Source organism: Microcaecilia unicolor, chromosome 8 (assembly GCF_901765095.1).
Source record: "Microcaecilia unicolor chromosome 8, aMicUni1.1, whole genome shotgun sequence".
In the NCBI taxonomy this organism is placed as follows: Eukaryota; Metazoa; Chordata; class Amphibia; order Gymnophiona; family Siphonopidae; genus Microcaecilia; species Microcaecilia unicolor.
In genome coordinates this window covers 139119414-139132131 of record NC_044038.1, presented here as the reverse complement: position 1 = coordinate 139132131, position 12718 = coordinate 139119414, and positions in this window count along the sequence as shown.

Below are 12718 nucleotides of genomic sequence, written 5' to 3'. Positions count from 1 at the left end.
AATCGAAGAGATAAAACCAGTCAAGTAGATATTTTCCACATGGACCTCAGATGTGACTGAAGTATTCAGAAAGTCTCCAAGCTGACCAGAAGAACATAAACAATGTCCCTTCTTCAACAATTTCTCGTAAGATAAAATCTTCAAGCTGGATTCAGTTGGTTGGGAAAGAAATAAACAAGAGTCCTTGGCCCTCTGTACACCTGATGCAAATATACGTGTAACAGTCCATGGTTTAGCAGAAAATCCATACTGTTGCCCAGACCTCAGTTTACTATTGTTACTAATGTGTGTTAAATAGAATAATGTATGATTTTAGCATCTTAATGTGCACTAAATGGCAAAACCATGCCTTATTTGATCATAAAGCATGTAGTATAAGACATTGCAGACTGCACAATGAGCTGCAAATCACGCAAATGTATGCAAAATACCTCTTTATCATGTAAATTGAATAATGCAGCTTGCTCCCAGACATCATTTTAAAGGAGCTGATGCAATAGAAAAAGATGTGCAATCCAGGGCTTCTTCCTTCCCCTGCAAAGACACCCCCCCCCCCCCCCGAGCATACCCCTAACATCCCATATCTCCCACCCCCTGAATATATATTAATTATGGAGGATTCAAGTCTCTACTCACAGTTGGCCCCCCTGGTGCCCTAAGATCCCCCTACCCTCCATGAGCACTAGGGCCCATCAGTCTGGGGGTCTTGGAGCAGGAGCAATTTGTAGTCACTCCTACCCTGCTGGTGCTGGGCTCAAAATGGCACCCATGACCCACTAATGGTAGTCTCATGCATCTTTTTCTACCACTATGGCCTCTTTAGAGGCTGCATCTTTTATATGGCATCAACCCCTTTTTTTGAGGCTCCTCAGAATAATGCAACTTGTTAGTTTGATTGCAAATTATGCTATTTCTTTATCATAGAAGTCACTAACCTGTGGTACTGTGTCACATCAAACAAGTGAGCAATGTAATAAAGCTAATCGCTGTTTCAACAAAAATCAGTAACCTCTTTTTTTGTGTTTTTAACTACATTCACCCTCCCCCAACACCCAGGCATCAGCTATACCAACGGGTATACACTGCAGAACCCATTTGCCTTTTTGCTAGTGCTATGGATTGCAGTTTCACAGTAGAAACATGGGTGGAGTTGTTGCCTAATGGTTTGAACAACTGTCCAAAAGCATGAAATGGTAGCTTCAAGTGGTGGGTTCAAGTCCCACTTTTGCCCTAGGTTGTGCTGAGATTTTTTTCTCTCTTGTTGTGGGATGAGCCCTGCATAGAATGCTATGCAACCTACTGTACCCAAATGTTTCTGACATCAGCAGAGGTCTCACACATTTAGGGATGATACTTTATACTGCTGTCAATACAGGGGTCCCCCACCCCCAACAAAACAAACAAAGCAAAATTAACCAGCACTCTTTTATGCTTTGGGTTGGTTCTTAGGCAGCTGCTCTAACCATTAGGCTACAACTCCATATAGAGAGCTCAGACATAGTAGGTAATGTTCTATTCCATTCAGGCCTCAGCCAAAACTAAATATGAACCTCAATAAATTCTATTGAAAAAGCAGGACTTTATCCCAAAATAATAGGGTCACAGGCAGCAGCTCTATCTAAAACATGGCATTCTTTTTTCATTATAGAAAAAGATATATATTAATTTTTTTATGTGAACTGTTTTGTAATAAACATAAGTGATATTCAAATGTATCATTCATATAGACAAAAACAATAAAAATTAAGACACAACTCCACCTGGGCACTTTGGAGGATTTGGTGGATTCAAAGGCTCACAGATTCCAAAGGGTAATGAAAGGTGGCTCCATTTCCCCATTAACGGAAAGCCTGTGAGATCCAGAAGTTCGAGGTGTGAGCATCACTATCTATACCTTGGAGGCACATACCTTAACTCCTGAACCTCCGGTAACCCAACAGCTGCTTATTTATTTATTGCATTTGTATCCCACATTATCCCACCTATTTGCAGGCTCAATGTGGCTTACATAGTTTTAGCTTTGTCATTGCAGGGTGGCAGTTACATTTAATATTGTGCAGAGGTTAAATAAGGGTAGAAAGAGGAAGGAAAGGATTGATTAAGGTAGTTATATTAGGTGAGCTATCTTGACTGAGTGGGTTGTCGGGTGTTTCTGATGGCCACTCATCATCTAGCAATGCCAATTCTCCTAATCATATCCTCACAACAGAATTGGAACAGCTAGACCCTCTCTATTCATTTAGGTATTTCCACATGACACAATGATTATTGGCCAGAACCTAACAATACACTGTGGTTGGCATACTGCAACTTGTCAGTGATCTACCTATTTAAAGCTAAGCACCAATCTTCATTGAAGCCAGTTATCATATCCGTGGCAGCATTCTGAATATTGCCAGTTAGAGGGTGCTAACCGTGGAAGCCGTGGATAAAGATTTCAGCAACAGCCAAGACTCAAAAGTTAACTGCTAAATATAGACCGCATAATTAGACCCAATTTAACTGGCAATGTCTTCTATATAGCCAGAGATATTTAAAACGCTAACCAGCCATGACTTTGGGAAGCTTTTTCATATACTGCCAGGATGCCAGGTGCCTATAAATCCATTTTTCCCCCAGGAGACCATAATGGCCCTTGACCTAGTCCTCAGGGACCAGGACTTCTGTTAGCTAGTGGGGATATACACCGGAAGCAATGGTTGTGGCAAGAAATAACAGCTGAAATTAATGTCATCCACCACCACAACAGGGAGGTGGAAAATATATAGATATATATTTTTTTAAATAGAGGATGACTCAAAATACCATTAAAAAGAAGGATGCTCAGAACTGCCAGGTGCCTATCAACCACTCACTGAACAGGAGTAGAGGGCGTTAACCTGGTGAAGGAGGTGGCTATCCAAGGGGAAGCTGGACAGGACAGCTCACAGCCTGAGGAAGCTAGTAAGTTACATTGAGCTATCCTGTTCTGTCTCACCTGCTATTAGACATTTCTTGAAGTATACTGACTACTATTGTCTGTTTGTTCAAACGCTAGGCATAAATCAGGTCCTGACTGTATGTGAAAACGTGTAATGCACCTTAAGAGTTCTGTGTGACAGAGATGCACAATATCCCAGTTTCTGTGGGTGACGGGACTCTGATGGCTCCCAGTATGGCAATACTTATGTACTTATGTAAGTTTGAAAAAATCTCTAGCATATCCTGGAAACCAATGTATTTTTATGAAATAAGATAAAACACTTCTACTGCTACTACTAATTTCTATAGCGCTACTAGATGTACGCAATGCTGTACACCGGACATGAAGAAGCAGTCCCTGCTCGACAGAGCTTACAATCTAATTAGGACAGACAAATGGGACAAATAAAGGATAAGGGAATTATTAAAGTGGAAATGATAAGATATGGGTACTGAACAAGTAAGGGTTAGGAGTTAAACACAACATCAAAAAAGTGGGCTTTTAGCCTAGATTTGAAGACGGCCGCAGATGGAGCTTGACGTACCAGCTCAGGAAGTCTATTCCAGGCATATGGTGCAGCAAGATAAAAGGAGCGGAGTCTGGAATTAGCAGTGGAGGAGAAGGGTGCAGCTAAGAGAGATTAACCCAGTAAACAGAGTTCCCGGAGTGAGGTGTAGGGAGAGATGAGAGTGGAGAGGTACTGAGGAGCTGCAGAGTGAATGCACTTGTAAGTCAATAAGAAGAGTTTGAACCGTATGCAGAAATGGATAGGGAGCCAAGTGAAGTGACTTGAGGAGAGGGCTAATATGAGCACAGCGACACTGGTGGAATATAAGTTGTGCAGTAGAATTTTGAACAGATTGAAGGGGAGAGAGATGGCTTAGTGGGAGACCTGTGAGAAGCCAAGTTGCAATAGTATTAATGATAAGAGTGTGGATAAGGGTTCTGGTAGTGTGCTCAGTAAGGATAAATTTTGGTGATAATATAGAGAAAGAATGACAGGTTTTAGCAGTCTGTTGAATATGTGCAGAGAAGGGCGAGAGATCCCCTGTTTTATTTTAAATCTTCCTGTAGTCCTGCAGTTCTGATTTCGATTTTCTACTTGTGAATTACTGGCTCGACAGGGAAGTCTGTGCAGCAGCACCCCGATTCGGTATGTAGTGAAAAATTAAGTCTGTGATTAAGTTTCTGTGTAAGCACATAGTGCCTTCAACATAGGTGAGCTCCAAGTACTAAACGGCGATTTACTATATCCTGTTTTTTGTTTATACCGGATTGTTTTGGTTTCTTTAAGAGTGCCTTAACAAGCGCCAACAGATATATAATTTTGCGATTTCAGGTGTTAAGGTTAGCAAGTTAGTATACACAAACAGCGGCGTCTGTCTAAATCACAGAGGCGTTCATTTGTTTGAATATAGTAGTTACGCTTTGGCACGTCTTCAAAACTCATCACATGTATTTTATTTTCTGCTGAAGGACATGTTAGCAAAGTGCACTTATGCCTTATTTTTATTTTTTATTTTTTTTTATTTTTTTGAAGTTCAATGTTGATGACCCTTATATTTTCACAATCTGGCAGTTTATTATTGCGTCAGCATGTGTTCTGCTCTTTCCTTTTATATCAGTGCAGTTTGCAGTCTGGGACGCTATTACGGCAAATTGTTTTTAAGTCACATGCCCTGTTTCACCCCGTCTCTCTCTCTCTATATATTCCTTATAATTATTTTTTATACATTTTATGTGCCTTCATTTACATATTTTCATTCGTCATGTATACATATACATCGAAAAGTTTTTCACACATTTTACTGGTTTTCTGTTTTTTGCACATAGATCTGTGGCCTGTTTTTCTTATATTTACTATATTATTATTTATTTATTTGCAATTCGTATCTACATGTTTTGATTCCCTGGTTTCTGTTTTGTTTGTTTATTGCTAACAACTATAGAGATGCATGAACATCAGCATTTGCTTGTATTATTAATATCTATTATTTATCCTCTTTTTTTCATCATTCTGTTTTGTATATATGTTTCAATAATATAAATTGGATGTCTAGACAATGGCAAAAATATAGATATATGCCTTTGTGTTATGCTCATATTTATCTGATGACGTCATATGTAACATGTTTTTGTTATCTCTTTATCACAGAGTATTTCAATTTGCAGAAAGTTGACTAGTTGTTAATTTTATCTACATGTTCTCTTTCTTTGTTGGAAGTGAATAGGTATGTTCCTCTACGTATGTATATTTATATCATTATTTTTATGGTTTTTGATATATATATATATATATGTTTTTATTTAAGTGTGGTATACATGAAATCCCAATGTTCGTTCATTGATTTGTATTTATGTTTATTTATAGACCCCTGACGCAGGCCTATACGGCCAAAACACGATTCGTGTCGGGTCGTTGTTTTAATTGTTTTGCAATAAAGAACTTGTTTAAGAAGACACCACTTGAGAGAGGACTTTTTTGTATACACTGTTTCCTTTGCTTCGTTGTTCTTCTGTGGAGAGAACACCTTCTGTGTGTGTTGGCTTATACTTACATCACAACACAAGTAAATTCACCACCATAACCACACCAAATGTCACCCTCCCTGTTTCAAACAACTTGAAAATTCTTGGAGTCACCATTGATCGAAATCTCACACTCGAAACCCACGGAAGAACACAACCAAGAACATGTTCCACTCTATGTGGAAACTCAAAAGAGTAAAACCCTTCTTCCCGAGATCCATCTTTTGTAGCTTGGTGCAATCAATGGTGCTAAGTCACCTAGACTATTGCAACACACTTTACGTTGGTTGCAAAGAACAGACTATCAAGAAAATCCAAACAGCCCAGAACACCGCAGCCAGATTCATATTCGGAAAAACGAAATATGAAAGTCCAAAACCCCTAAGAGAGAAACTTCACTGGCTCCGGCTTAAAGAACGCGCCACGTTCAAGATCTGCACGATTGTTCATAAAATTATTCAAGGAGATGCCCCGACCTACATGCTAGACCTTGTGGACCTGCCTCCCAGAAATGCTAAAAGATCAGCCCACTCATTTCTTAATCTTCACTTCCCCAGTTGTAAAGGAGTAAAATACAAAGTAACACATGCAACCAGCTTTTCATACATCAGCACACAGATGTGGAATGCACTACCAACTAATGTGAAAACAATCAATGAAATAACCAATTTCCGCAAATCTCTGAAAACCTCTCTCTTCAACAAGGCCTACTACGTCAACCCATAGATTAATTATACACCTCACCACTTCACCCTTACTCTGAAAGTCAAATTTCTATAACAATTTGCTTATATCTTTCCTGTCACCCTCGATCTCTTTGTAACACCAATTGTATCTCTTACCCTGAAATGGCGATGTCATAACAGGTCTCTGTAAGCCACATTGAGCCTGCAAATAGGTGGGAAAATGTGGGATACAAGTACTATAAATAAATAACTAAATAATAAAACAAAAATTTGCAGTGCCGGAAATGGCACGCGCTGGGGGGGGGGGGGGAGGAACTACTGCTGGGCTCCTTCGGTAGTCCCAATTTGGCACACAGATAAGTGACCCTTAACCAGTTAGGACTAGATTCTATATATCATGCCCATACTATGCCCATGGCCACACCCCCTTTCATCTATGCAACTTAGAATTTACGCACAGAACGTTATAGAATATACGGTTGATATTGTGTATCTGGATTTTCAAAAGGCGTTTGACAAGGTACCTCATGAAAGGCTACAGAGGAAATTGGAGGGTCATGGGATAGGAGGAAATGTCCTATAGTGGATTAAACACTGGTTAAAGGATAGGAAACAGAGAGTGGGGTTAAATGGGCAGTATTCACAATGGAGAAGGGTAGTTAGTGGGGTTCCTCAGGGGTCTGTGCTAGGACCGCTGCTTTTTAATATATTTATAAATGATTTAGAGATGGGAGTAACTAGCGAGGTAATTAAATTTGCTGATGACACAAAGTTATTCAAAGTCGTTAACTCGCGACAGGATTGTGAAAAATTACAAGAGGACCTTATGAGACTGGGAGACTGGGCGGCTAAATGGCAGATGACGTTTAATGTGAGCAAGTGCAAGGTGATGCATGTGGGAAAAAAGAACCCGAATTATAGCTACATCATGCAAGGTTCCACGTTAGGAGTTACGGACCAAGAAAGGGATCTGGGTGTCGTCGTCGATAACACACTGAAACCTTCTGCTCAGTGTGCTGCTGCGGCTAGGAAAGCAAATAGAATGTTGGGTATTATTAGTAAAGGTATGGAAAACAGGTGTGAGGATGTTATAATGCCGCTGTATCGCTCCATGGTGCGACCGCACCTTGAGTATTGTGTTCAATTCTGGTCGCCGCATCTCAAGAAAGATATAGTAGAATTGGAAAAGGTGCAGTGAAGGGCGACTAAAATGATAGCGGGGATGGGACGACTTCCCTATGAAGAAAGACTAAGGAGGCTAGGGCTATTCAGCTTGGAGAAGAGATGGCTGAGGGGAGACATGATAGAGGTATATAAAATAATGAGTGGAGTGGAACAGGTGGATGTGAAGCGTCTGTTCATGCTTTCCAAAAATACTAGGACTAGGGGGCATGCGATTTAACTACAGTGTAGTAAATTTAAAACAAATCGGAGAAAACTTTTCTTCACCCAACGTGTAATTAAACTCTGGAATTCATTGCCGGAAAATGTGGTGAAGGCGGTTAGCTTAGCAGAGTTTAAAAAGGGGTTGGACGGTTTCCTAAAGGACAAGTCCATAAACCGCTACTAAACGGACTTGGAAAAATCCAAAATTCCAGGAATAACATGTATAGAATGTTTGTACGTTTGGGAAGCTTGCCAGGTGCCCTTGACCTGGATTGGCCGCTGTCGTGGACAAGATGCTGGGCTCGATGGACCCTTGGTCTTTTCCCAGTATGGCATTACTTATGTACTTAGACAGTTCTGCACAAAAATTCTAATTAATGCCAATTAGTGATAATCATTGCTTGTTAATTGGCAATTATCAGCACTGACCCGCCTTGCTAACCAATTAGGTTATGCACATTGTTATGGAATATGCTTTGATTTCTGCGCAGAAATCTTGGCGTGATTTATAAATTCCGGGGGATAGCAGAGACTATCCGCTTAACTGGGTAAGTTGCTGTGGTCATAAGAGAAACCTGAGATTCAATGCCAGTCACCAGATACAGGCTGGCATTGAATATCTGATCTGAGCGCTGGTGTCACACAGTCATCACGCAGCCTGAAGCTGGCCGAATATCAGGGTTTTTTTTTTTTTAATAAAGAAGCTCAGCTCACATCTCAGAGCTGCTGCAAAAGGCAACCACTTAGCTTGTAGACATTACATGGCCCTTGTAGAAATGTTTAAGAAAAGACACGATAATAAAGATATTATATTAACAATGCTAACCACGCATTATACTCCCATCAATATTTGTGCTAGGCTCCCTTTTGCTATATTCAACACTTTAACTGACCTTTTCTCTGAAGATGACAATGATGATTAAGATTCTTCATTTTATTTATTGTATTATTATTCCTTTTCAAATAGATGTGACAGGCACTTTTAATTAAATTCACAGAGTGAGTCCAAAGAAATAGCAATGCAATTAATCATGTCTTATGTTGCTGATGACTCCCTATTAATTATCATGTTAATGTTCCATTTGATTTCTTAAATTTAGATTTGGAGTAAATGAAATGTCTATTTTGAAATTAAACTAACCCTTGGAAAAGATCCAAGCAGATTTGACTACATCTTTATCTAATTCTAGCATTCAAATATAAAATAGTATAGTTTGTTATGAATAACTGTGCTGCTATTTTTAAGGTAAAACTTCACTTATTAATAGTATGCTCTTTTTATTTTTCTAGTCTTCTAGTATTTGCATTGTATGCCACTTGCAACATGAGGGCAATTTTCAAACTCTCCACAGTGGAACAAAGTCCATTTTTAACCCTCAGAATCTGCACCTGTTTCAAAATGAAAGTATGGGCATACTCTTTTTTTTTTTTGGGGGGGGGGGGGGGACTTGTTGTAAATAAAGAGTTTGCATACTCATTTGGAATAATTTCTGCTGTACATACTATTTTGCATGAATAATAATGAGCATAGAGTTGCAAAAGCAAGCTACATGTATTATTTCCCTTGTATTCTCCTAAATACCCCCCTGGGATACCTCTTCTCAATGCACATTGAGGGAGGACAATTTTCAGACAGCTGATTAACACAGATAAAGACCTACTTATACTTTTAAATTGTTTAAAAAATTGCCCATTATGTATCAGCTGAAGTATATTTATTTATTTTAACAAATTTATACCTGCACCATCTTAAAATTCCAGGTGGGTCACAAACAAAACATATAAAACAAATCAGAAAACATAAATAACACAAAAATGTAAAATTCACAAACAATAATAAATAATCAAAAATATAATATAATATATCAGGACAATAAAAAAAACATAACAGTGTTACATAATGTGAAGAAGAAAGACAAATTATTGATACTTTGTGGGACAATGACTGAAGTTCTCATTGTAAAAGTAAGTCACTATAGAATCTTTAAAATAAATGTTTTCAATCTTTTCTAAATCAAACTAGATTGGACATCAACCTCAGCTCAGTAGGGGGTCCTTTTATTAAGGAGCACTGAAAAATGTCCTGCGATAGTGTAGGTGCGGGTTTTGGGCATGCGCAGATTCATTTTCAGTGTGCCTGTAAAAAATGCCTTTTCTACATTTTAACCAGAAATGTGCGGCAAAATCAAAATTAGTGCATGTCCACTTTGGGTCTGAGACTTTACCACCAGTCATTGACTTAGCAGTAAAGTCTCGCACGTTAACCGGGCAGTAATGACCTATACGCGTAGAAAGCCACTTCACGTGCATCCGCTACGCACACCAGAAAATAAAATATTTTTCGGCCGTGTGTAGCAGAAGCGCATCAAAACCAAAATGACTGCAAGGGCCACGTGGTAGTCAGGCGGTAATTACAAATTGGCATGCGTTGGGTGCTTTTAGGCGCCAACACTGCTTAGTAAAAGGGTCCCTTGGTAAATAATTCCACAATAAAGGGTCTGCAAAATAAAAACTAGTAGATCTATATGGTTCAAGTAGGAACCTGTGACAGGTATTATTCGCTGAGTGGAGAGACCTTGATATACAAACATAACAAGGCTGCAAGAGATTTAGATAATTCCCCATGTAAGGCTTTACAAATGAGGGGCAAAACTTTAAACTGAGTTCTCCAAAAACAGGAAGCTAGTGCAACTTAAAATTGATGAGATATGTTAAAATCAAGAAGCATGCACTACTAATTAGGCAACTGCATGTTGGTTCACCTGAAGTGTATGAAACCAGTATAGTGACAATCCCAGGTAAAGCACATACAATAATTAAAATGAGTTAAAACTAAACTTCACATGATCATCCTAACATAATCAAACAGAATGTATGAATGTTGAATTAACCACAGTTTTAAAATAAAAGTTTGAATAATCATTTTTTGATGAGTCGTCATAGATAAAGAAGAATCTAACCATACCACTAGGTAACGTAATTCTACTACTACTACTACTACTACTATTTAGCATTTCTATAGCGCTACAAGGCATACGCAGCGCTGCACAAACATAGAAGAAAGACAGTCCCTGCTCAAAGAGCTTACAATCTAATAGACAAAAAATAAATAAAGTAAGCAAATCAAATCAATTAATGTGAACGGGAAGGAAGAGAGGAGGGTAGGTGGAGGCGAGTGGTTACAAGTGGTTACGAGTCAAAAGCAATATTAAAGAGGTGGGCTTTCAGTCTAGATTTAAAGGTGGCCAAGGATGGGGCAAGACGTAGGGGCTCAGGAAGTTTATTCCAGGCGTAGGGTGAAGCGAGACAGAAGGCGCGAAGTCTGGAGTTGGCAGTAGTGGAGAAGGGAACAGATAAGAAGGATTTATCCATGGAGCGGAGTGCACGGGAAGGGGTGTAGGGAAGGACGAGTGTGGAGAGATACTGGGGAGCAGCAGAGTGAATACATTTATAGGTTAGTAGAAGAAGTTTGAACAGGATGCGAAAACGGATAGGGAGCCAGTGAAGGGTCTTGAGGAGAGGGGTAGTATGAGTAAAGCAACCCTGGCGGAAGATGAGACGGGCAGCAGAGTTTTGAACCGACTGGAGAGGGGAGAGGTGACTAAGTGGGAGGCCAGCAAGAAGCAGATTGCAGTAGTCTAAACGAGAGGTGACAAGGGTGTGGATGAGGGTTTTGGTAGAGTGCTCGGAAAGAAAGGGGCGGATTTTACGAATGTTGTAAAGAAAGAAACGACAGGTCTTGGCAATCTGCTGGATATGAGCAGAGAAGGAGAGAGAAGAGTCAAAGGTGACCCCAAGGTTTCGAGCTGAGGAGACAGGGAGAATGAGAGAGCCATCAACAGAAATAGAAAACGGGGGGAGCGGGGAGGTGGGTTTGGGGGGGAAAATGAGAAGCTCGGTTTTGGTCATATTTAATTTCAGGTGGCGTTGAGACATCCAGGCAGCAATGTCAGACAAGCACGCTGAAACTTTGGTTTGGATGCAAGGTGAGATATCAGGGGTAGAAAGGTAGATTTGGGAGTCATCAGCATAGAGATGGTAGGAAAAGCCATGGGATGAGATTAATGAACCAAGGGAAGAAGTGTAGATAGAAAAGAGGAGGGGACCAAGAACAGAACCCTGAGGTACGCCGACATGGATAGATACTCCATTCTCTAAACAGTCACAAGGTAACAAATTTGGAAGAACATTTAAACACAGGTAATGAACCCATAATCAATAATTAATAGTCTGTAGGCAAAGAATCACAAAGCTAACTGGAAAAAAAAATCAAAGGGTTGTTCTATTTCATCCCTAAACAAGAAACTTCTTTGCAAATTAATATTAGTGGAGGAGTGGCCTAGTGGTTAGGGTGGTGGACTTTGGTCCTGAGGAACTGAGCTCCTTGTGACTCTGGGCAAGTCACTTAACCCTCCATTGCTCCATGTAAGCTGCATTGAGCCTGCCATGAGTGGGAAAGCGCGGGGTACAAATGTAACAAAAAATATATATATACAAACTGAACATAGTGAGCCACAAGGGTGATGGGGAGGAATATGTAGAGGCTGATAAGGATAAAACTGAACTGCTTAATAATTATTTATGTTTTGTGTTCATGGATGAAAGGCTGGGGGCAGGGCCACAGAAAACAATTGCAAATAGAAATGACTGTTTGGTAGACCAGGGCAGATTTTCACTAGACTTTGATTGATAGGAGCTATCTACATCTGCGGTTGCTCAAAGAACTTAGAAACGTTTTGGTGGCTCTGTTGTCTGAGCTATTCAATGTTTCCTTAGAATCTGGAGTGGTCCTAGAGGATTGGAGAAGGGCAGATGTGGTTCCTCTGCTCAAGAGAAGAAGTAAGGAGGAAGGTGGGAATTACAGATCTGTTAGTCTCACCTCAGTGGTGAGTAAACTAATGGAAATGTTTCAAAAGCAGAGGATTGTGATGTTGGTATAATCAAATGGACTTCAGGACCCAAGACAGCATGTCTTCACTAGAGACAGGTCTTGTCAGACAAATCTGATTGATTTCATTGATTGGGTGACCAAACAGTTGGATATGAGTGCCATTGGTATGAGCTCTAAAGTGGCTGATTGGGCTAAAAACTGATTAAGTGGAAGGAGACAGAGGGTAGAGGTAAACGGAGTTTGCTCCGAGGAAAAGAATGCTAT